Consider the following 24,445-nt stretch of genomic DNA (forward strand, 5'->3'; position numbering starts at 1 on the left):
GAATGGGAAATCTGTAATAAAACAAATTCACTGAATCTGTAAAAGCTGTAAGGAAGGATCTGTGCTGCTAGAAAGCAAAATTAGTAAGATTATTTTTTTTTCTTCAAATATTAATTACGAACTAATTAATATCTTAACTGAAGTTAAGAGATACTGTAATTATCTCTCCCATAACAATAGCAGAACATCATAATAGGAATTTATTATTTCAACTTCTTATTACACGAAAGTGATGTTCAGACTAATCAAATACATACCAGGAAGTTTCTAGTTTTTGTCATCCAAGTCAAAAGCATCCTCTTATCAGGTTTCAGAGCCCAGAACAGGTTTCTCATAGTAGCCAGCTGAGTTATTCAGAGCATCCTCCTCCCTGTGAGACTATTCAAATCAAACATTTCACAGAGCATCTTAATCAACACATTCAAGCCTTTCCTAGGGGATTCTATCCTGCATTCAAACGAATGATTACTCACTTAAATTTAATCAGCTGTTGACTAAAATATAATGCTTGAAAATAAACCCAGCAAGCTCGGCATGATCAGCAGCTTGACCACTGGGTTATTAACTGATATCTGTGGGTAAGCCTTAGTGCTGAGTACAGAAGGTGTGGGAGAATGCCAAAGTAGAGTTTCCTCTGGAAGATTATAGCTGCAGATCTGGGTTTTCCATACCACCCTGAGTCAGCGAGAGGCAGATTTCACATGTGCTGGACCACAAGTTTTCAGGACACATCTATTGAATAAGAGGGACAGTTGTTCCTGTCTGACAGCATCTCAGAAGAAGTAGGTGATGCTCCATTTATCACACAGACAAAATCCATGTTGTTCCCAACATGTTCAGTTTGATCCTTATTCCTAAACGGAACAGGCACAGGGATGACTGTTAGGGGCACAGTGCTGAGGATTAATGGCATGGCAGACCATGAACTGAGCAAAGCCCTTGGAATGATCAGTCCCTTAACTTCTGACAGCAGCCAGCTAGAGCCTGAGCACAGGACAGGGCCAAGGGAAAAGGGAATGATGTTTGTGTCCAGCTGTCTGGCATTTTGTGTCACACGTGCTCTGGAGCTGGAGTGCTTCTGCATTGGCTTGTGCTTAATAGCCTTTCACAGACTTTTTCTTCATGAGAACGCTTAATCATTCTTTAATTCAATTTTATTTCTGGCCTTTGAAGAGTCTTACAATGCTTTCCTCAGTTTAATTATTTTCTCTTTGAAACAGATTTCCTGTCATGTTCCCAGTTCAGCTCAGTGCTCTCATAGTGACACTATGCTGCCTGCACTTATTTAATAACATTTACAATTTCCATTTCCCTCTTCCAAACTGAAATCTACACAACTCCTTCAATGGTAATTCTTCTGTATAGTTGAGAGTATTTTAATTTTTTTTTTCCTCCTTGTGACTTTGTTTTGACATTATCTCTTTTGAGATATGAGAGTATACAATATGAATGCACTGTATAAGAATAATTAAAAGAAGAAAAAGAAAACCTGTATTCCTTTCTAAAAAGGTCCTGCATCACCTTTGTCCTCATTAATCAACATCATCATTTGTTAATCAACAATAGCAAAACTGAAAAGCCTAAGGTCACCAGGAAATCTAAGTTGGTTTTCCATTGCTTGCAATTTTTTAATTTAACAATTAATTCTCACCTGAACGAGATGCAATTTTTTGCTTTTCTGGGTCTTCCCCATCAGCTGAAAAAGCAGAGATCTGTATTATTAAAGACAAATGCCCATGTCTTCTGCTATAAAAATGCAAATCCACACTTTAAGGACCATTTAAATATGAAAAGCCTATACTGAGTACAGAAATTTTTTACGAATAGTAAAGAGTGTCCGAACTTACTTGAAATATAATTTTACTCCCGTTAAAAGTCAATGAAGTCAAAGAAGTATCTCAGAAAATTGACTGAATAAAAGACTAACACATTTTAAAGCTTTGCTGAGAACATTTCACCACAAAGACAAAGACAGTGTGAGTACTGAGCTAAGGAGAATTAGAGTGCCACAGCGTTTGTCAGCACAGATCACTCCCCAGGAACCAGAAGCATTAACAAGGCAGGCTGTGTCAGTTTTGAGCTAATCAGAGGTTGACAATGAGAGGATTATAGAACTGAGGAAAGATCTTGTTCTCTTCCCTCTTCCTCAGCATTCTACTAAAGACATTTGCTAAAGCAAGGCAATTCAGGAAACAGCAGCATCCCTTTTCAGATGGAAATGTCAAAAGAACTTCAACATTTGTTGTCTAGATCTGGTTGTAAAGCTCTGACAAGGGATTTTGTTAACATTTTCCTTCAGTGATTACATTGGTTTGTTGAAAATGTTATTGCAATTTCAAACACTGTCTTCCCTGGTAATCAACAAATACCTTTAGACTCTGGGAGAAGAGATACAAGCTGATATTGATTTAAATGGAGAAATAATGGTACTTAATTTTATATTTAAGTTACTTAGTATTGATTAATTTGCTTGTTGTGAATTTATCCTTTTCTTTTTCCTTTTCTTTTCTGATATGAATTTTTATTTCTTAGAAGACTATGTTAGGATTATTCCTATTCACCCATGTACAAAATTGTTACAGCTACACATGGAGCACCAGATTAGACTATCCTTACAGAAAATTAATTATCATCTGAATTTTTTTTCAATTATTTATGACACACTAAATTGCAAACCATGACAAAATGTGGAAATAAAGCAAATATCATACTCTAGCACATTTCACGTCTCAGCATAGACAATCACTGAATTTCTCCTGAGAGGCATGCAAAGGACACTTTAAAGTCATTCTGTCAAAGTTTGTTGTGTTATTGCTCCTTTTATTTCCTGATTTTTTGGGTCAAATTTTTCTTCACTTAAAAGTTATTTAAATTAAAACTTCATTTCCTTTGGCTATTTTAAATTATTTTCACTTACCCATCACAGAAAAATGTTACGATTAAACTATTGCTGTAAGTATTGATGTCTTTAAACTGACCAGAAATAAGAAATGCAATTACTGAGATATTTTAGTTGCTTATTCCTGACAACTGGGCTCCTAATCAGTTAGGGATAACAGGGGAGACTCTGGAGATTAAAAAATATTTCTTCTAATATGACTTATGAGGAGATTGTGGGCGACACACTCTAGTTCTAGACAAGATTCACTGGAAGACAGCATGTTACTCTTGTGCTGAATTAGCAAATCTAAAAAGCAAACTGTTTTGTTTTACAAAAATGTTTCCTGCTTTTAGATAGAGGTCTATAGAGATGGATAGACAATACCTTCAGTGAGTTGGTGTTACCTGCAAATCAAATTTCACAAGCAGGCAAACATCAGAGAGAAATCTCATAGCTGACTTTAGTCAAAGCTTAAGTCAAACATAGGTTTCAAAGGCCGACTAAGAACAATTCTCCATGGAAAGGTGAGAGTTTTCACACTTTTCCTAAAGACTTTAATTCTGCCTATTCTTTTGCAGAGACAATTTCCTAACTTTCACCAACAATGGTAAGGAAGATAGATCCCTGTAAGCTAACCATGAGTCAGACAGAAGGTTGACAGGAACATAGAAAGTGAATAACTTACCTCAAATATATACAGCTGGCTCCCCACCAAATCTAGATTCCTATTGTGGGTGAAATAAGGCAGTAAAAGCAACAAGGTCATTCACTAAACCTTTCTCATGCTGCCATTTAATTTTTAATTATTATTATTATTCCCCTGTATTCAATACTTGCAAATCCTCAGTGCTTATCCCATTCACATGCAGACACTCACCTTGAGGATGCTCTTAACATTCAAGGCTAAGTCTTCAGATTGTCAGCAATTTTGCAACCTTGCCAGTCCTTCAATTTCTAAGGATGTGGAGCCCTACTCCTGCCTCATTCTGATAATGATCCTTTAGAGTCATCAAAGTTTGTAGCTGAATAGCATGACTCAGAACAAATATCAGTCAGGGAAATCATGTGAAATGACTGTCCAGAACAAAGAGAATAAGATTCATATTTCCTACATTTAGACACCTACCTCACTGCAGACATCTGTGCCAGAGGTAGGGAAGTCAGGTCCTTTACTGCAGTCAGTAGAAAAATAGGCATTTTCACGATGAGATTCCCATCTCCTGAGGCAGTTGTTTCTGGCACAAGTTGTGTGAATGGGTACCTGGAAATGTCCATTTCTCTATTAAAACCCAGCAAACAAAAGAGTTTTGACAGGTAGGTCAGACAAAGAGGATCAAACTTAGGCAAGGCAAGCCTTATCAAGAAATCTGTCAATGACAAACTCAATGACAGAGCTGCATTCTATGGTGACTCTCAAGACGACAGGCTTGTCATAACATATTCAATCTGTTAACATTAATGCTGTTGAGAGGAAATATTTAATTGCAAAGACTCTTTCAGCAGCAGAACTCAAACTGTTCACAAATGCTACTCGTGGATTTTATTTTTCTGGAGCTACAAGAATGAGGAAACATTTTAAAACACAAAAATAAAAACTAAGGTACATTTTGAAAAAATGAAAAAGCACTTCTTCTTTTGGTATTTTATTATATTTGCCTGTTATTAGTGATTAGCTTTTTGTGATATCAAGGCAAGTGGTTTATTATGAACAAGTCCACAGATTTCAAAAGCTTAATGCGTTGGAATAGATATTACTGCACTGTGCCAAAATGTGCATCCAACACACATCATCCATTATCCATTTATTTGTTATTATTCTCTTTAATAAATTTCAGTTATGTAGTCAAAGAGCAGAGAAAATTTAACGTATCTGACAACTGAAAACACAACATGAACAGTAAATACTTTGATGTGCAAATTAAGATGAAAATTATCTGTATAAATTATTCCTGTATTCTAATAATTCACTGAAAGGAAATAAGACAGGTTCTCTTACAATTTGCTTAAGAGACAGAGAATGAAATTACAGATAACATTAATAATAAGTATAAAAGAATTAATTTTAGTTCTTCTAAATATTTCATAAATTGAGTTTTTGAAAGGTTAAACTGAGATGCGAAACATTATTATGTCCATTCATTATTGATTAAATAGTAACTGTGAACAAGACCAAATTCTCAGTGTGCTCAACACTACAAAACCGCCTCTAATGTGTTGAGATGAACGAACCAGAGACAATCTTTACAATCATAAATATCCATTTCCGTGGTATTTTTCTAATGGTGTTGTGCTTTCAGGTAACGTCATTAAGTATCAGTTGCTTTCTTATTGCAGTGATCAATACTCTTAAGCAAAGACAAGAAATGCTTTAGAGTTTAAATTATCACAATAGTGTTTTGCTCGTATGAATAATTAACTTCTTACCAGCAAAAATCACATCTTGACAAAGAAATAACATTCAAACTAAATATTTTAAACTAATATAAAATATTGAATGAGACTTTTAAGACAAATATACATAATCGTATTTGATTTCATCTGAATCTAAAGGAACTTATTTTCTGTACAATTTCAAAGACAACACCAGTGAAGTGGAACCAAATTCTGAAGCCTTTGAGAAGTTGATGCATTTTATTCAAAATCAATTAATTAATGTGTTTACATACAGGTAAGGTAAGAAAACATCTGTGGGACCAGTCATTATCGTAGCATAAAGGTTACTTTAATAAAGAATAATAGTAATAGAGATATATGTTCATGTGCCACCAGGATCAAAAGGATGAGAAGAGATTCACTATCTGTGAGTGGGTAAGATAAAATACCCTGATATTTTGAATCCTTGAGAAGAGGCCTTTTTGAGTCCAAACTTTTCTCTCTCCTGTCCTGTCATCTCATTTCCACAATGCTTCAGTCAGCATCAATTTTGTCTGAAAAATTATATTGTGTTTAATATATTTATTGAAAAAAATCAATTATTTTAATATTATTCTATTTTTATTTCTACCATAGAGTGTTACTCCAGCAAGAGTTACATGTAGAGTATTTGCTCCTCAAGCTGTCACAAGCTGGAGCACATTTCTCTCCAGAATTTGCAAACCACTGTGTCAAATAAAATCAACATCATTCATCTGTTTGGTGAAACCTATATGTTTTCCAAGAACACTGCAAGGAATTTTTACTTACTCAGCTCTGCAGTTTTTAGTATTTTATTGCACACTTTTAACCTGCACAATTCTATAATTCTATCTCACTCTCTCACTCTAGTCCTTTTATTTTTTGGGTTTTGTTTTGATTTTTGGGATTGGGTTGTTCTTTGGTTTTGTTGGTTGCTTTTTTTTTTTCTTTTTAATTTTTATTTTTACTCTCATGTTGTTGCTTGAAAGCATTTTCAGCAGGAATAACTTTAAAACTGCAGCTTCAGCAGAAGTCCCAAGACAAAGATGGCACAATGAAATGATGAAGCAGGCCTTTCAAAAGGATGAATGTTGCTAAACAATTTGTTCACATACATCTTTGTCTAGCTGCTTAACTTGCTTTTAGAGGGGAAGAGTGACCCAATTTTCTCTTCATTTGTATGCCTCTAGTGCACTGATTCACACATCATAGAATTTAAATTAACTTCCCTCGTACTGCAAGCTAAAATGCAGTCTTATCTGAAAATCCATTTCTTCTTAAAATATTAATTCATCACATATACCAATGTCTTTCTAAAAAAATATATATCCCTAAAATGGATATAATGGATCCATGTCCTGTTATTTCAGAGAAGTTAATTGAAGCATTGTTCTGGCAGCAAAAGCTGCAGTATAAAACCTGGAGTTTTGGACCCATGGTGCAAAACCTATGGAAAGATGAGAGAGTCTTCCTTAGGCAGGTACCAACGTTTCACAGGATCCTGGGAGTCTCCTTGAGCTGTGAAAGGCATTTGGGGTGAGTGCTGGCAGAAAGACAGCTCAGAGCTGGAACTGATCAGCTTCCTGCTCTGAGCAGAGAAACGTGAACAGAGAAAGAAGAAAAGGCACCTGTAGCAACAGCACAAAGGGCAATTGCTTTAAACTGAAACAGGATATATTTAGATCAGGCATAAGGAAGAAATTTTGCATGAAGAAGCACCGGAGCAGGTCACCCAGAGAGGTGGTGGTTGCCTGTAAACATGCAAGTTTAGATTGAATGAGTCTCTGAGGGATCTGATCGAGCTGAAGTCCCTGCTCATTGCAGTTACATTAGGCTGGATGACTTCTAAAGGTCCCTTCCAATCAAAACTTCTCTATGATTCTATGAATCAGACAAGACTTTTTTCATCAATTTTGTGCATCTTTCTCCTATTATTCTTATCTTTGCCTTGAGGAACACTTGTATGTTATTACAGCAACCTTAGACACAGAAAAAATTAGTTTATTGCATAAAGAGTCACATTTGGCTTTACAAGAGAGAACACTCAGATTAAAAATTGCTGTTTCTCTGTTTGCTCTTAAGGTTACAAACCAGCAGAAATAGTCAAAGATGAAAAGCAATGAAAGGTCAGAGCTACCCCAACGTTGTTCAGATTTTATTTCAGATTAATTTGGAAATTTAAGCTAGATCTTTCCTGAAATGAAGTAGTTAATTGTGATGAGTTGACTTAAAAAGAAGAAACTCAGAGAGAAGTTCTTTTTAAGGAAGTTTTCTCTGTGGGGGTTGGGACAACTTCAGCAGCCAATGGGAGAAAGTCGGTTCGCTCCGTGAACACACATTTCAAAAAAGGTAATTTGGAACTGAAACTTTTTGTCTTTTCAGTGTCTGAGCAGGTAAAATCAACCCGAGCTTCCCCTCTCTGTGCAGGGGGAGGCTCGGGAGGCCGCTTGGGCCCCGTTTGCAAACGAGGAGACCCAATGGCCGGGAGGAGGAGAAGCTCCTTGATAAAACCTTCACGGCTTCCTCCTCCACGGGCCCACAGCTCTGGGGTGGGTGCCCGGCTCCTGCTGCTGGCTCGGAGCAGTTTTGGAAGGGCCGGGCCTGCCCAGCCCCTGATGGCCTGGGGGAGGCAGCCGGGCCTGTCTGCGAGCAGGGGCGGCCATGGGCAGTGTGAGCTGCAGCCCAGCCCCAGAAAGGCTCATTGACACCTCAGGCCCCTCCACCCAGCACGGCCTGGGCCTGCCCAACTCTTGTAGGTGTGTTAAACTTTAACTCTTTTGTGCTCAGATAACATTTGCAAAACTTCCGGCCTTCCTTTTAATATGAAAAAAAAAAAAAAAAAGAAGATTTCTGAAGTCAGTAAAGCAAGAGCTAAGTTTTTTAATTAGAAAGAAAATGAAGAAATGCTGTCAAGATAGCTGAAAATCCTTTTGTAAAATTGTAAAGATGAACTGATGTACTGAATATTCCTATAAACCATAAAAAAAGACATGGGGGGTTAGAAATGTTCCATTTGATAAATGATTTAACCAAAAAACACCTATGAACACCTATGTTGAAAATCGTTATGCTGAGGAAGGAAAGGGACCTCAGTTTTCTGAAGATAAAGCTTGAACAAAAAAACCCCAAACAAACAAAAACAAAAACAAAAAAACAAAACAAAACAAAAAAACCCAACAAAACAAAACAAAAAAAAACACCTTTGCTGTAAAACATTTAATTCTTAAAAGTAATACCCCATAAGACAGACATGGCCCACATCTACAGCTCTGGGAAGGCTGTGGAGTTGGGAGGAGTGTCACGATTGCAGGTTCCCAGGCAGATGCAAATCGTAAAAATAAAACCACAATAAGACTGTTTTCTTCCTTCTTGTAGAAAAATCCCTACACCTTCAAAAAGTAGACGCTTCTCTCTCTGAAAATAAACTAAAAAAGACTAAGTTAAGAACTAACCAAAATACTTATTGTATGTTTATTTTGTTGTTATGAAAGTTGGAAGAGGGAAGAAAAGAGTGGTCTAAAAAAAATCTTATTCTGAATTTGTTTTTTCCCCCTCTTTGTTAGTGTAGTTTCTAAATTTCTTTTTTTATACTCTTAAGTTTTAAGCCTACCTTGCGTTTTTGCTCCTAGTTCTGTCTCACAACAAAAAAATAAATTTATTTAAATTAGCAAATCAAAACAAAAACATTAATCTATCCTCAAACACCATTACTACAAAAGAGGTCAAAAACAAACTTACATCTTCATCTGAATATGTGAGAAACACAAGATAAGAAGGCAATGAATAAAATCAGTAGAATGATCATATGAAGCCAGATATGTGGATGATAACATATTAATGAACTCTGTTTTACCTGGAATCCATAAATGTTTTTTCCAGTGCTGAATCAGTGCATCAGTTCCTTCCTATGTTACTTTGCATGAGTTTCTCTGAGTCTGTTCATAGACCTTTTGTTCTAGTCCGTGTTATCAGCATTACAAGACTCCATTTTAGGGTTAAAAATAACGAAAGGCTATACAGAAAGAAAAAAAAAAAATTTCTGCTTGTGTTTTCTTCTAGAGATGGAAAGGCAATGAAAAATTAAGAAAATATTCTTTAAAGTTGTGTCCTAAACACTGTTAATGTCATATTTCACCTCAGCTGAAGTAAAACGTGTCAAATACATAAAAGGAAAGAATAAGAAGCTGCCAAAATGCTATTCTGCTGGACAGAGGAATATTTTTCCTAGACCTCTTTCTATAACGAAACTCGGAATGGAGGAGAACTGTGAGACAGGAATTTGCTGTCATTTTCTCCAGTCAAGCAGAGGAATAAGGTAAAACTGACTCCTCTAATCAGTCCTGTCTCATTCAAATCATCTGATCGTCTTTGGTTCAGAGCACAGAGCCTCTGCAAGAAAACACACAGGGAGAAGATGTCATTTTCAAAGAACAGCTTTCTGCTTGCACACCCTGCAGCAGATTAGCTTCTTGCAGCTAAAAGGGCACTGGGGCTCTTCAGATGCCTCTCCCAGCCCCAAAGCTGGCTGTGCTATTCCCTTACTATCAGCTTTGTCCTCTAAGAAAAGTTTTTACCCAGTCCTTGAGAATGGTAAATGATGGAAGAACGAGAAGTTTTATCTTTATTCTCTGCATGAACACCTGGCATAACTTTGTGTCCTGTATTCAATCAGAAACTACTGGCGTTAGAAATTTGAGCAATGTATTTTTGTCACCTATGTTTTTTCAAGATGCCATTATTGCTGAAGGCAATCAGCTTTAACTAAAATGCCTTTAATGAGAGAAAGAATAATATCAGAAGAAAAAAGGGGGAAAAATCTGTGTTTCGGGATAAGGACATCTCAGAATAAGTTGTCAGGAAAAGTGAAATCTAACTTCACACATCTCTGTAAAAAGCATTGACTTAGGCAGTCATTAGGATTTATACCAAAGGATCTTTAAGTCATCTTTCAGGAAGCAGCAGGGCTAAGTCCTGAAAGAAACTATATCAAAGAAACATGCTGTAATGCAGGGACAAATTATCTTATTTGAAAATGGGTATAGGATCTTCCTACCTGCTGGGCTTAATTTAAAAGTATAGTGATGCATTATGGGAGGGAAAAAATAGAGCAGAGAAAGAAATAATCTGTTTGGCTATATGTTTTTGTTCTGATTTATTTTCATTTCATCAATAACTGAAATAGCAGGAAAAAATGTTAGGGCAGGTCATGTCGTCTCTACATTCCTGGAATCATTTTTATTAAATGATCCCTTAAACATGCTCATTGGCCTGTCTGGAGAGACTTTGCCAGGTTTGCTTTCAAGAACAATGTCACAGTGTCTGTTCCATGGTTGTTTTAGGTAAGGAATACTCTTCCTACTGAGAACTATTATTCCTTCATCTATGACCAGTCATTGGGTGTTGAGGTGGAATATTTTAGGACATATAAAAAATCACTAGACCATCTGTATTTTAGCTAATGAGCTGCAAAAGAGGTACTTCTAGTTGCCAAAAATAACAATTGTCTCAAAACTCAGGGTGCTTGCCTTCAAACATATTTTACAAAAATATTTTCCTTCAAGTCAGGGACTGCCTTTGAACATTATACAGAGACAACCAGCTGCAAATGGAACCTAACACAATGCATTAATTAATGCCCTGCTGAAATGTGAATGCAGATCAATGGGCCAAGAAAGAGAAATGTGCAGTGCCTTCTCTTTAGGAGTTTTTCAGTTGTGTACCTTGAGGAGCAGCCATTTGCCAAGTGTCAGTCACACTCTGATGTATCACACTCTGGTATGAGCCATGCTTTACTAGCAGGCAGTGTCAGTAGGAGCTGGAGGTGCAGGAAAGAGGATGGCATGTGACTCAGTGAACCATAGCTAGTCTAAAAGGACAAATCTGAAGCAAGGCTTTCACTGAAAAATTCTGATTTTTCCAAGTGGAAATTTTAAGAACAGCAGCCAACACTGGAACGCTCTGGGAATTTTCTCAGCCTCACGATAGAAATGATCAAAGCAAAGGAGTCTGAGATTAACTAACTACCCAAGTGCCAGTGTTTTCAGCCATGAGAGACCTCATTTCAAACTTCTGATTAATATGATTCAGATCAAAGTCTCCTTCATTCTAGCTGAATGCCCTAAATTCCATATTATAAAGTAATTCTCTCTTTACCTATGTGAATTTTTAATTATTCTATATGGAGAAAAAATCAGAGAAGTTAAATTTAAAGTATAAAATGCTGAAGAGAGCCTACACCACAAACACCCCCAAATATAAGGCCTATTTTTAATGAGAGACTTCACTGTTGGCTTTCCAGCCTGTTTTAGCATTCTAGAAATCTAAGATCTTGTCCAAAGAAGAGGCAGTTTCACAAAATAAGGGCTTTGGTTTCATCCTGATATAGAATGTGATTTTTTTTTTACTTTGATGGAAGGGAGGTGAGTTTGCAGTCCTGCTCTAGTTTTATATGTTTTTTTTTAATATGTCTTTTATTTATTTTTTTTAAGATAATCCTGAAAACGTTAAACAAAACTGTGCTTATTATTGCACACCAATTATTTATGACTTCAGGCAACTTTGTGAATTACCTTTTAGTTTAATCTTGGGCTCCCTAGCTTTCCTTCAATTCAAGTGCTAAATTGAAATAGTTCTCCACTCCTGAATTATCCTCAGACTCCAATATCTGTGCAGCTTGGAAAATATTTCCTGAAAAAGAAGGTTAGTAATTGTCTGTTTAACAAAATAAGTGGTTACATCAAAATATTTTTTCCTGCTTCTTTCTTTTTTCGATCGTCCCTTAAACCATTTCCTTTAATCAGAGTTAGCAACCAGGACATGCAAACAGCAAGCTACCTACTTATCAATGGGGAGTTCTAACTATACATTTACTTAGGCATTCAAGCTACATGGCAGGTCTCAGCTGCTTATTGATTTTAGTGCATTAAAATAGATGGTTTTGTTTAGCACTGAAAAAGTGAACAATTTTCCTGACACCAACCACTTGTTTAATAGTCTTGGAATAATCTATATTTCATTAAAATGATGACTTATAACACCCAAGCACTCTCCTGTCTTCTTAACTATTGATTTAAGGCAGTTTAACACTTCTGCACCATATAATAAATTGGACTGAACTAGCAGCACTTTGTTATAAAGTCATTCTTAACTATATAAACACAAAATTGGCATATTTTAGAGATGTCCCTCAGATAAGTATCTGGGAAAGGATCTTTCCCACCAAAACAGAGTCAGTACATTTTTTTAAAAAGCCTCATAAAACTTTTAGGTAAGTAGAAGTTACCACAATCAATATTCATAGCATGATTTATAGGAGAAAGAAGCTTTCCACTAAATCCTGACCGTAAACCCAGTACTGTAAAGTATTTAGTACAGTAATCCATCTCATAGATATTTTAAACTGGGCATTAATGGTGCTCAAAAGTCGAGTGACAGTGAATCAGCTGTATTACAGAGTAGTTAGGAACTTTATTACTGGAAATGATTCAAACATACCTAAGCCCTTCACCCCTTTATTCTCCAGTCAGTGACTTCTTATTTTCCCATATTTTTTCCTGATCACTTTCTTAGCTCCTCATGTCACTAAAGCCTTGCTTTGACATGGCAGAATAGATTCATCCTTCTTGAGCTTATGAGAAGGCAAACGGCAGAGAGAAGCAGGTTTCTTACTTAATCTGGTTTATGAGCTGCCAGCAGGTACTCCCCTGCTATTGTCATTCCATTCCAATTCACCTGAAGAAATCAAAACAGATGCAGTTAAGAGATTGCAAAATTATTTTCATTTAAGTCTTCAGTGAAAATGCAAAAGAATGCACAGGAAATTCCACTGGAGGAGATAGTTGCTCCCACACTTAAAACAGGATGACAATATTCCAAATATGTTGCTCTCTTCCCTCGAGGATTCATGTCTTAATTCAATAACAGGATTTAGTAATATTAAAAGGGTAGCTACAAATCTATTGCTCTTTCATAGGACAGCTAGAATTGCAAAGGAGAAAAATATTCACTACAGAATAAGGCAATATTTTGCAGACACAATTTTGCTGCTTCTCAAGATATACAGTTATTTCCTCCTTTTGCCCATCTAGAAAGAGAAACAAGGGGAAGAAAACAGCTAATTTTAAGTAGAAAAATGCGATAACTAAGTAGAGAAATGTTCAGGAAGAGCCAGATGTGGTTTGAAACCTTTTTCCTTCTAAATTGGACTTCAGTATGATGACAGCCCTGAGAGACAGTGGAGTGATATTGTGAGCATTCAGAGTGATGCAGAGTCCCCAGGCAGGTGCAGAGGAGAGCCACTTTATTGCAGAAACCAAGCCTTTTTCAGCAGCTAGCCCATTATCAGTTACATTCCATTTAAGTATAACAAATGTAATTCAACCAAACACCATAAACTACAATGTGAACACATAATTCTTAGTGCTTTTCTTAGTAATGACATAGTCCTTTGCTGCTTAGCCAAAGTAGCAGGCCTGAGCCATGATTTTACAAGGTAACAAGGCCCCTATTTGATAAGGTTTTATCTATATGCAACATAATATTATTATTATTTTAGCTTTTCAGAGAAGAACATGAAATGTGCAGAGACATGAAGTCAAGCAACAATCGCTTACTCTCTGATGTATCTGTAGACAGAAATTATTGTTGGGCTTTAGTCACCCAACATACATTTTCAACTTTTCTGGGCAAGCAAACACACACCTTTCTCCTGTGCAAGGGAGAAACATCAGCAATTCTTCCACATGATCTTACTCTTACACGCACATATTTACAGTAAGTTTGATGCTACCCTACTGCACAAGCTGCAATCAGATAAACAGTGCTGTTCATATTATGCAGTTTGGAAAATTCTGGAAAATTAGTCCTGTGACACAAGAGCCAAGGAAACACAGAAAGAAAACAAAAAAATGGCACAATCAGTGTGACTCACTGATAAATTCACTCCAATACAGGTTTTTTACATCCATCAGCTGATAAGAACAGAGCAATGTGATGTCCCAGCCTTAAGGGAATACTCAAGATTTGTAGATGCTCGTGATCAAAAGAAATTACAAAAGTTAGAGGGTCTGCAAAAGCTTACAAAGTTTTATTAATAAACTATGAATTTACAATGGAAATTAATAGAAGTCCCTTATCTGTTAGTATAAGTACAGAGCAGTGGGTTTTGGATAAAGGGATAGGGTGGGAGGAAATAGAGAGGGATGGATTAAAGTGGGGAAGAGAGAGTAAAGGGAAGAATGGAAGAACAAGAGAGATCACCAGTCCTGGCTCCAGCATCAATCCAGCTGATGGGGTGTCCAAGGTCCCATATAGCTTTTATAGATATTTTCCAAACCCTGGAGATAAGTTTCTTGCTTTCTATGAAAATCAGTTCTCATGCACAGTTCATTCTTCTGGATTTTTCTGGAAATGGGTTGGAAAGTTTCAGGGGTCTTGGGTAGCCTTGACCCCCCTTAAAGTCCATGCCAAGTTCTCTGCCTCATTCCTGCACTTGCAATGTGCTATTATCTCCAGGAAAGGAAGCAAGGGAATTTGTTCTGGATATGTGCTGCCCTATCTCCATTTGGCCTCTGCTCCAGCCACATCTTGTCCTTTCTCACAGCATGTTCTTATCAACAATCCTTGGCTGGCTCCAAAACCACCCAGCTATCAGTGTTTTGGACATGAATATTAGCTCCCTTACCTTCCAGGCTTCAATAGAAGTCCACAACCAGTCCAAATTACCCAAGTGGGTTTTATGCCATTCATAGACATTACAATTATGACCCCTGTACTAATGTAATGAAGTTATTCAATATTACTTCTTCAACCAATCACAGTGAGAATTAACAAATTCAATTCATATACTGTAAAGAAAAACATGTGAGGTATGTATTACTGAATTTAGCTCATTAAATGAGGTATATATTAACCAGAGGAAAATAATATTGTGTATGCACATCTGAAACATGACGGTAAAATATGAAAAAAGCAGGCAAAGCATTCGTCACTAATGTGTGCAAAATGCAGGCATACAGTGCTCTGTGTAATATTATCTAGTCACACAATATGGATTATATACATACATAGACTATATATGTTATAAAAGTTTTTTGGCCATTTGATGGTGGTAACTTTTGCTCTACACTCTCATACTCTCTCCTTATCATATTTGTTTGTTTTTTCTCATCTACCCTGTATAATCTGCTATGGTTTCCACTCATTCTGACCCTCACTGTCAGGAAAATCAGACACCTCTTGTCCCTCAGCAGGGCTCCTTTCCCATTTGTGTGGGGCCATATTTTATTTGGTGAAATTCTGAGGAGTAAGGAAATAATTGGACAAAGTTTTATCTGTGCCTTGGCTCTGGTTAAGGAGAGGAAAGAAGAGATAAGAATAGTTTCTACTTCGAGATCCTTGCATTTAGAAGTCTGTGTGAGGATGTTGACACATGAGCAAGGAATCTCAGTTTCTGTCATAGCCAGTGGACAGCCAGGGTTTGATTCAGTTCCCTAAACATCCATTTGGGATGGGTAGTTTGACTGAGGGTCTACAGGAGTCCCATCTGACTCTGAAGCAGCGTCTGTAGGGCACACAGGTTATCTCAGAGCAGTTCAGGTGGTAGCACAGGACTGAATAGCACACCTAATTAGTGAAGCCTGGGGCACAATCCCAGCACCCCTAAAATAAACAACTACAGTTGTCAGAATCATTATCCAGACTCCAGTGAGTGAATAGAGTTCCTTTGAGCAAAGCTGGAACTTGCACATCTGGTACAGAAATAGGTGCCTCATCTTAGATGTCTTAATCTCTCACTGAATCTGTTTTTTGTATGAAACAGGGCCTAGGAACATGAGGATTTTGTGGATGATTTTGCAGTTCATGCTACCCAAACCCCTTTCTCCATGACCCAGTGCAGTGACCTGAATGAAAGCATATGTCAGCTCTGAATAATCTCCTCCTGGACCCAGTAGTAGGATAACTATAATAGTATTGTGTTCTTCTGGGGCTCATATGTCAAGTTTCTCATTCAGAGCTTGTTCAGGTGCATCTCACATTACACTACACCTTTCTGATATACCCTGAATGCCTTTCAGTGGTGTGTTAAGTGATGTAGCTAACATCTGCCACATGTAATTTGTCCTCTCTTTTTAACTCCCCAAGGGAGGCATTATGCATGCAGTGTAGCATTTTGTTTTAGTTAAGAATTCCAGCTTGCTGTTTACACATAAAAGATGCTGAGGCAGAGTTGCTATAAGATGAAGGTCTCTTGCTGTGAATTCGGAGCTCTGAGTTTCTACCCTGTTTTGAACCTTCACAAAAGTCTGACCTTCTGCTTAGCTATTTGTGAGTGACTTCCCATGAACCGTAGTCAAAAGTGATTTACTACTCACAATGTTTTCTCTGTTTGCCTGACTGAGAACACTAATATGCCATTAATTAGCAGTTTGCTGGAAGGTGGTAAGACCTTTTGACTTCTTGATCCATCTGTGACAGTTGCTGTGCATACAGTGGGAAGGCAGGAGCCAAAATTGTGAAAGGAAGAGAGAACAGCAAGCTTTGTTATGATCCTAATTTTCTGTCACGGCTTGTTCCATGGTATCATACTGGGTTCGAAAACAACTCTGCAAAATGTACATTTTAAACAAAATCTTCACCTTTTTTGTTTTCCACTTTTTGCTAATATTATGCGTAATATTAAAACTCATAGTCAATGCTAGAAGCAGAATTTAAACAAATGGTAAATGTGGTAAGTACAACAGATCTAAAGGGAGAAAGCCCACTCTTCTGAGATCAACAAGTCAACTTAGAGATTCCAGGAACACCTGCATATTATGTGAAATTCATTTCTGATCCATTTCAAACTTATTCTGCTACACATCTAAATTAACTGGAATTTAGTAAACTCATGTATAACTTTCAGGAAAGTGAAATCATGTAACTTGGTGTTGGATCCTGTCTTACCAGATACAGCTTTCACAGATTAATAGAATGGTTTGTGTTGAGAGGAATCTTAAAAATCATCTCATTCCAACTCTCCTGCCATGGGCAGGGACACTGTCTACTTGACATGGTTGTTCAGGGCCCCATCCATATGTTTGTGATTATATATATGCATAGTCATACCTGAAAGGATGAGGTTCCAGTGTCTACCACTTTAAACCTTCTTGGAAGTTTCTCTTTTGTACCTATGCAAGTTCTTTTTTCCCTGCATCCCAGCGAAATAATTTCCCACTAATGTACTGTTGTAACCTCTTATTTCTGCCTCAGAGGATGGTTTGAGAGGGAAAGAGATAAAGAAGTTTATTCTTGTCTTTTTGCATATGATTCATGGGCATTTATAATATAGTTTGCTGAAATGATAACTCTGTCCTTTAGAATGAGCTGACATTTTAAAAATAATAAAAGTTGAATTCTCCCACATCCACACCTACCTGTATTCCAGGAAAAAAACCCCTCAACTTCTGCAGTTAAGATTCATATCAAAATTAGACCACATCAACTCAGAGCCATTTGCTTTCTTTAAGAATTTATAATCAACTCTTCAACTGAGTGTAGGCAGCAAAATCGTTATGCAGGTCTGCTCCATCTCTCTATACTGAACTTCTTCCTACCTTTTAACCTCCCTAAAATGGGAAGGGAGGAGAAAATACAGTCAAGGTCTTCTGCCTGCTTTTCTCAGCATAATGAATCCTCCCCCATGTTCATTTAGTTCATCCCCACTATAAAAATGACTTTTTCAATCAAAGCATTGTACTCCTTCCAAAGACATTAAGCCAAATGACAGAACATAAGCTGGAATGACAAGGACAAGCCAGCTCAGTGCAAGGTAAGGGGAGTTTCTAAAGTGAATGACTGAAAACAAATACATACCAGCACTTTGCTCAAGGACTCTTAGCAAATTGTTCCTACAGAGAACTTGATCTTGAATCAGGATAGGAGAAGAATTAGGTAATGAACCAGAAAACTCCCATTATGTTACTTTGCTTTTCTTGCTCCCTTGCCATGAGTGTTCTGTTCCTTATTTATGGGGTTTTGTAACTTCCATGTGCTCAAAGCCCAGAGAAACTTCGTAAACTGGAATCAAAAAGTGAAGTTTAGTCAACAACAAAAGGAGGGAGTTTGGTATATCAGAATGAGAGTCATAGGAATAGCCATAGGGAATAGGTGGATTGACAAACAGAAAATCAAAACTGCCTTTAGGAGGAATGTGCCTTATACCTACACACTGCCAGAATTAGGAACTCCTTTAAAGACCTGAGGTAAATGCCTACACAGAAATTAGAACTTGCATACCAATACTGCTGGCTTTTTACCAGGTGACATCTCCCACATCTTCTATTTGCTCTGTCCTAAATAGATGATAAACTGATTTTTTGGGCGCCTCCTTCACATTAGCAAACATGGTAGCACATCTCTATAAATTCAACAAGATTTTATTTTTGCTAAAAACCAGAAAATTCTATTTCCTTTTACTACTATAAAGCATTTTATTATCAAGTGTAATATATCAAACTTATTTTTAACTATAATTTGTCATATTTTTCACATGCTTCCTCTCTTATTCTCACACAGAAATCAATTTTCCGGATCTTTGTGTGTTCCTCTTTCTCTGTTTTTAAATACCACTTCAGAAAATGTTAACTGCTTTCAACCCAATTTACTGTAGCTGGAGTTCTCAAACAGACATTGTATTTCTAGAGTTTTCTTGAGAAAAACGCTCAGAACAGCAACAACAATGAAACCCCCCACACTCAGAAATAGTTTTATCTTCTTAGAAAATAGCATCAGTTGATCAAAAGATACAGATCTCTAGGAAGCACAGGATTGATTATATATAGACAAATAAGCTTCCCTGTAAACAGACTGAACCAGGGCTTTGACCAGGTTGTGATCTTCAAAAGTACTTTGTATCAGCAATCTACGAATGAAAATACCAAATATTGTCTCCTTCTCTGAATTATTTCTTTTTAATCTCCATTGCACTCATCAGAGATATGCACAGACATTTGTCACTTTACAGATACAAGCTGAGACCCCGATTCTGTCCTTGAACTTCAGGACTGTCTCCTTTAAAGGAGACATTTTTTTCTTGAGCTACATAAAAGCAATCAGAGTAGACAATGCGTGGGAAAAGGGTGACACTTTGTGGCTATACAAGAGAACTAAGGTCTCTTCATCCTTTTATGTATCATTAATTTTGTGTCCATCTTCCTGATACCATTAAAATGTAAAGATGACAAAAGTAGAATGAACTTTGGCCAAGATTATATGTATTTATTTTAAAAACAAGACAAAACCTTCAAACGAAGGACATGATAATGATTTTGAGGACATGCTTCAGAAAACACAGCTAAGAAAGTCATTGTAAGGGTTACCACAAGTTTTCTTGAAAATCCATCATATGCTATTCAGGCACACTAGCAAAAGTCAATTTATGAAATAAGACTTTGGGGGAGATTTTGCCTCTCCCAAAACCAATTTAATGCCCTTCCTTCCTAGGGAATTTAACTCTCTTTTCCCTCCAATTTAACTCCCTTCCTTCTCTAGGAGTAATTTCCTAGAGAAAATTATTTTCTAAACAACTTCCTATGAGCTCAGCCACTTTCACCAGATCTCTCATTTCATGAAAACTAATAGAAGGATCACTCCTTCTGCAGAAAGCTTGGTCAATAATCCATAATTGCTAAAAGCCATCAATTCCTAAATCCAGATTTAACTTTGAATAAAGGACAAATAAAAATTCTGTTGTTGAGTTTAAAAACAATGTACAAGACAATGAAAGTAGTGAAGTCTAAAGAAGCCTATCAGTCCTGTACTGAACAAATCCAATGTTGAAAGCCTGCACCTTGATCTTGATTGCCCACTATTCTACATTTGTAGGAGTTAAAGAATGCCAATAGTGTGAAAAGGAAGAGATGTGCTTTTCAGCTTCCTGCACTCTCCACACACCTTCTTTTGAGCTGCCCAGTGCACGAAATGCTGTCTGTATGCACCAGGGTGCCCAGATATTTTCACTTTTGGCACTAAACAGACCTACTGGTGAATCCTACTCTACCTTACCTGGTAAGATCAACCTGGAATGATACAAGGAACATTCACTGGGTGCTAACTGTTATGAAAAACATTTCAGAGTAACTTTCCAGTTCCTTGTGCCATTGGTAGGGCCATTTGATTTGTCTGTGGTGCAGCTTTACTGAAAATCTCATTTCACTCAAGTAATAGAACCGCCTTCTCATATTTACATACATATATATATGTACATACCAAAAAAAAAAAAAAAAAATATTTGCTGTCAGTGACTCTGATAAAGAGAGAGCACTCACATTAAATTGATTTTCATGGATCTGTTCCTTCCAGGAATAGTACTTCATACTTCTTTGCTTCACAACACCCATGAAATTAGTGGCATAGTAAGTCCATTCTACAGGGATAAAAACTTGGATGCAGAGTGATTTTTAATGCATTTTACAATTAACACTGTGGAAAGAAGCAGTAGCTGGAGTCCTACTTAAAGAGCTGCCTTTTAGCAGATTGTTAACTTTTGAGTAGAACTAAAAGAACATTTACATATTTATTGAAAGCTAGACTGAGTCCTTGCAGCAGCGTTGGACACCAGGCAACAAAACGATGCAGAGCAGTAAATCAGGGGAGAAGCAGTCAACCCCTTCTGTATGTACACCCATGGAAGTGCTAATATTGCTGAGAAAAGGGAGATTATGTGCCATTCAATCCAGCTCCCTTCAAGCCCTGGCTTTACCCTGCTAAACCTGTGGACTGGCTGATTTCCCGGTGCTCCCTCGATTTAGTCAAAGGAGGAGAGGAGGTCTGAGACAGGAGTCATTCAGGATCCCAGGATTGTGTCTTTTTTCAGTGACTGTGCTGAAGTACAGGAACATTTGATGTAGGTAGCTGAGTGTATGAATGGCTTCAGGCTCTGAGTCCCAGTTTCCCAGAGGGATTTAAAAGACCATTTATTTCTCTCTTTGCCCTGAAGCATGATTAGTTACACACCAGCTTCATTCCTGACACAGGCTTTTCCAATCATATTTAAGGACCTCCAGAGATGGAGGTCCTCACATTTCCAGGCAATCAATCCCAGATTGGAAATATTTTTTGCTGTGCTGCAATTCACATCAAAACTTTCCACGACTATATTTAGGTGTCCATAGTGCAGACATGTCTTCTTCTGAACAAGATATTTAGGAGCCCATTGCAGTCAGTGGAGAATCAAACAATTTTAATTTCAGTAACTAAAGAAGCTGTTCAGCCTTGGTTTACGGGCTCATGTTTATTCTTGTCCCAGTTCTTGAAGTTAATATTAAATAACTGCTCACTTCTAGGTCCAAAACCTGAAGTTCCATCATCCCTAACACAGTACTAGATCTGAAAGAAAGTGAATTAATTAGTATCTTCTAGAGGCTTTGAGAATTTCTGCTATACAAAATAGAGTTTTCTATTTTCACCCTACAATCTTTTTGGCTCATGTTTGACCAATACTATTCTCTAACTCACAGATACCTTTTTTACAGATCTGCTACAGTCATACCCCATCCTGTAATTGTATGCTTCATTTTTTTTTTTTTTTCAGTTTTGACACCTCTCACTGTGTCGGCTCACTTAATCTCATTCAATCATTTCTTTCTGCAAGAGTGTTTTACCAACTTTCAAATTTACTTTCAATTCTATTAATTTCTTTTAGTGTGAACCTCTCTCAGGTTCATATGATCAGTAAAGTGAAAGAAAACCAGCACTTTTAAAAATTGTTTGCACAGTTAGTGAATACATTGACCAATTAAATGTCAACTTTCTGCAAGAATCCATAATATATTCCATGTATTCTTTCTTGTATATACTCCACAGATTCTTTCTCTTTTTACATTGATAACTTCTTTATATGAATGGTTATCAGACTCATGTGGTAATGGTTCCATGTTTCCATTCCATGTTAGAATCATCCTGGAGTATGAAATAAACCTTTCTAAAATTAATGTTTGTTTTTCACTATTTACTTTTACCATCTTTATTCAGAAGACTTATAATTTTATCTTGAAAGAAAATTGTAGTGGTTTGAGGTAATAACATAATTTGCTTTTGTTGGTTGCTATTGGTTTAGCCCTTCAGTTGTTAAGGTAGAAAGAGTTACCAAAAATATGAAATTATTTAACTGAGAATTTATCAAGTGTTTGCAATTACTTTTTCAGTTTTGTTTTCCTTATTCAAAGTAGAAAACTGAGAAATCTTATCCATTTATCACAACACTAGTATTTCCAGACATCTGTTAGTCATTGACCTTTTACAGAGAAACTTAAGAACGACAAGAACTTGAGTATCAGATGAAGATTTTCCATGATGTTTCACTTACTGCTCAAAGAATTTCGTCTTGTTAACCTTGATGTTTTAGACATTGCACTCGATATTCTTTTAGTCTTTCTAACTCTATGTACATGTTCATTTTATTTCATATTTTTAATATGTTTGTTCATTTTTATTAATCTCAGTTTCTATTTCTTGATTCTTTTTGTATCTGAGTCGAAGCTTAACCCCTTTGTTGCTTCGTTGAAATACTGCCCTTCATGTGCAATGGAATTGTTTGCTAATGTAGCTGTTTAATCTTTTTTCAAAGAAATGTCACACTTCCTTCAGTCATCTCCCTTCAATTCACTTTTTGTGGAATTATATCTAGAAGTTATCAAACACTACTAATGACAGAAAATCTTGGTGCACAGGGCTGTATCACTTACTATTTTCATTTTCCCTTTTTTTTTTTTTTAAGTCAAAGCTCTGCTGCAGTAAATAAATTGCATTATTTAAGTTTTCAAATCTTTTCTCATGTCAAGATGTTCAGCACACTGATTATTTGCTTCCTGCCTCTGACATTCTAAATCTGATGTAAACCAGTCTAGCCTCATTTTCCATGAAGTAAACTGCTCCCAAAACAAACTGCTCATGGGAAGTGACCATGCAGGGGTAGAAGGTGCAAGTCTTCATCAGATCCCCCCATATGTGCAGCCTTGTACCCAATGTCATTGTTTGACTCCAGGTTTTGATGAGGGGGCCACATACTCTCCCAGTTTTCCATCCAGCATCCAGCAGTAGTTCTCTTCCATGTGGCACTATTTGTTCACAGTCATTTCCATTTGTGATTTTGGTAACTCCAAAAGCACATTAAGAGGAAAAAAAAAAATTGGTAGTGTCTCACATTGAGGATCTTGGGATTTCAAGTTCTGGACAAAAGGGTCTTTCTGAAATCTAAAATATTTGAGCTGCCTCTTTGTGTTTTTTCTCAAAGACAGTTGCTCTAAATCTCACACGTCTGAAATAATGAAACTTTTTCTACTGTGTCACAAGGACACAATTTTAATCTTCTGTCAGAACAGGCATATCCATTCTTGAGCTCAAGGTTGCTGATGAGGACAAAGTACATGCTATGCATCAAGAAAGTTAGAATTCAGCTTCTTTTTTGGGGATTGACTGGGTATATATGATTAGATCTTAAGCTTATAGTCTTGTTTGATCTACTCAATTCCCAGAATATGGTAGCTATCTTTAACATCTTGTGTTACTGGGTGACTGACTAAAAGCAATATGTCCCAAATATTTTAAAGCATCACTTCCCTTTCAGAAAGAAGTTATGGACCGTGTGATTGTACCATTTCAAAGAAAAAAGAACACATCAAGACATTATGTTTTGTAAATTAAATGAGTGGAATCTATTTCAAATAATGGTATTTGAAAAATTTACCATTAAAAAATTAAAAATTAAATTTAAAAATTAAGAAAATGAAGTCCCAAACCGAAAGCATGGTGTGGCTGTCCAAGTAAATTCTGATTTGGATTGCTCTGATTATTTGTACAATCTATCCAGAAGTGTCAGATTATTAAACTTTGCTGGCAAGATAAAAGATATTTTTTGATTACAAATAAAACCCCAAAATAAACAAAATAGAAAACAAACAAAAACTAAAATAAAAACTAAAACAAACAAACAAACAAAAAGCAGCTAATTTTTTTCCTTTTATTTGTTTCTGCACGAGTGGATACTTTATGTTAATAAAGTGACAAGAATTCCCATGTCACATTATGACTCTGAATCATCACACTAGAAATTATGATAAATACAGGTAAATACAGGTGTTTAAATTATGTGGCTATGTCTCCATATTCTCCTTTGAGCAGTCTTCTAAGCTA

General features: G+C 36.6%; 2 long non-coding RNA genes across 4 annotated transcripts in view; both read right to left on the bottom strand.

The window, feature by feature from the left end:
* The window catches only part of LOC148225587 (uncharacterized), a 34,379-nt gene extending 32,677 nt beyond the window's left edge, over nucleotides 1-1,702 (bottom strand). For 2 of the 3 annotated variants that reach the window (XR_015808594.1, XR_015808591.1), the window contains exons 1-2: nucleotides 1,652-1,702; nucleotides 258-378 (exon numbers count right to left, since the gene is read on the bottom strand). This is a non-coding gene — a long non-coding RNA (uncharacterized LOC148225587). Of the gene's footprint in view, nucleotides 1-257; nucleotides 921-1,651 lie in introns of those variants that run through there. The other variant, XR_015808592.1, reaches the window with a different exon arrangement.
* A 1,864-nt stretch (nucleotides 1,703-3,566) lies between these two features.
* Nucleotides 3,567-9,272, bottom strand: LOC148225588 (uncharacterized). Its single transcript, XR_015804877.1, has 3 exons — nucleotides 9,129-9,272; nucleotides 4,008-4,142; nucleotides 3,567-3,606 (listed from the first exon to the last, which is right to left on the bottom strand). It is a non-coding gene; the product is annotated as an uncharacterized LOC148225588 (long non-coding RNA).
* Between the last annotated feature and the right edge of the window lie 15,173 nt (nucleotides 9,273-24,445).

The sequence above is a fragment of the Sturnus vulgaris genome, chromosome 1 (assembly GCF_052056855.1).
Source record: "Sturnus vulgaris isolate bStuVul1 chromosome 1, bStuVul1.hap1, whole genome shotgun sequence".
Taxonomy (NCBI): domain Eukaryota; kingdom Metazoa; phylum Chordata; class Aves; order Passeriformes; family Sturnidae; genus Sturnus; species Sturnus vulgaris.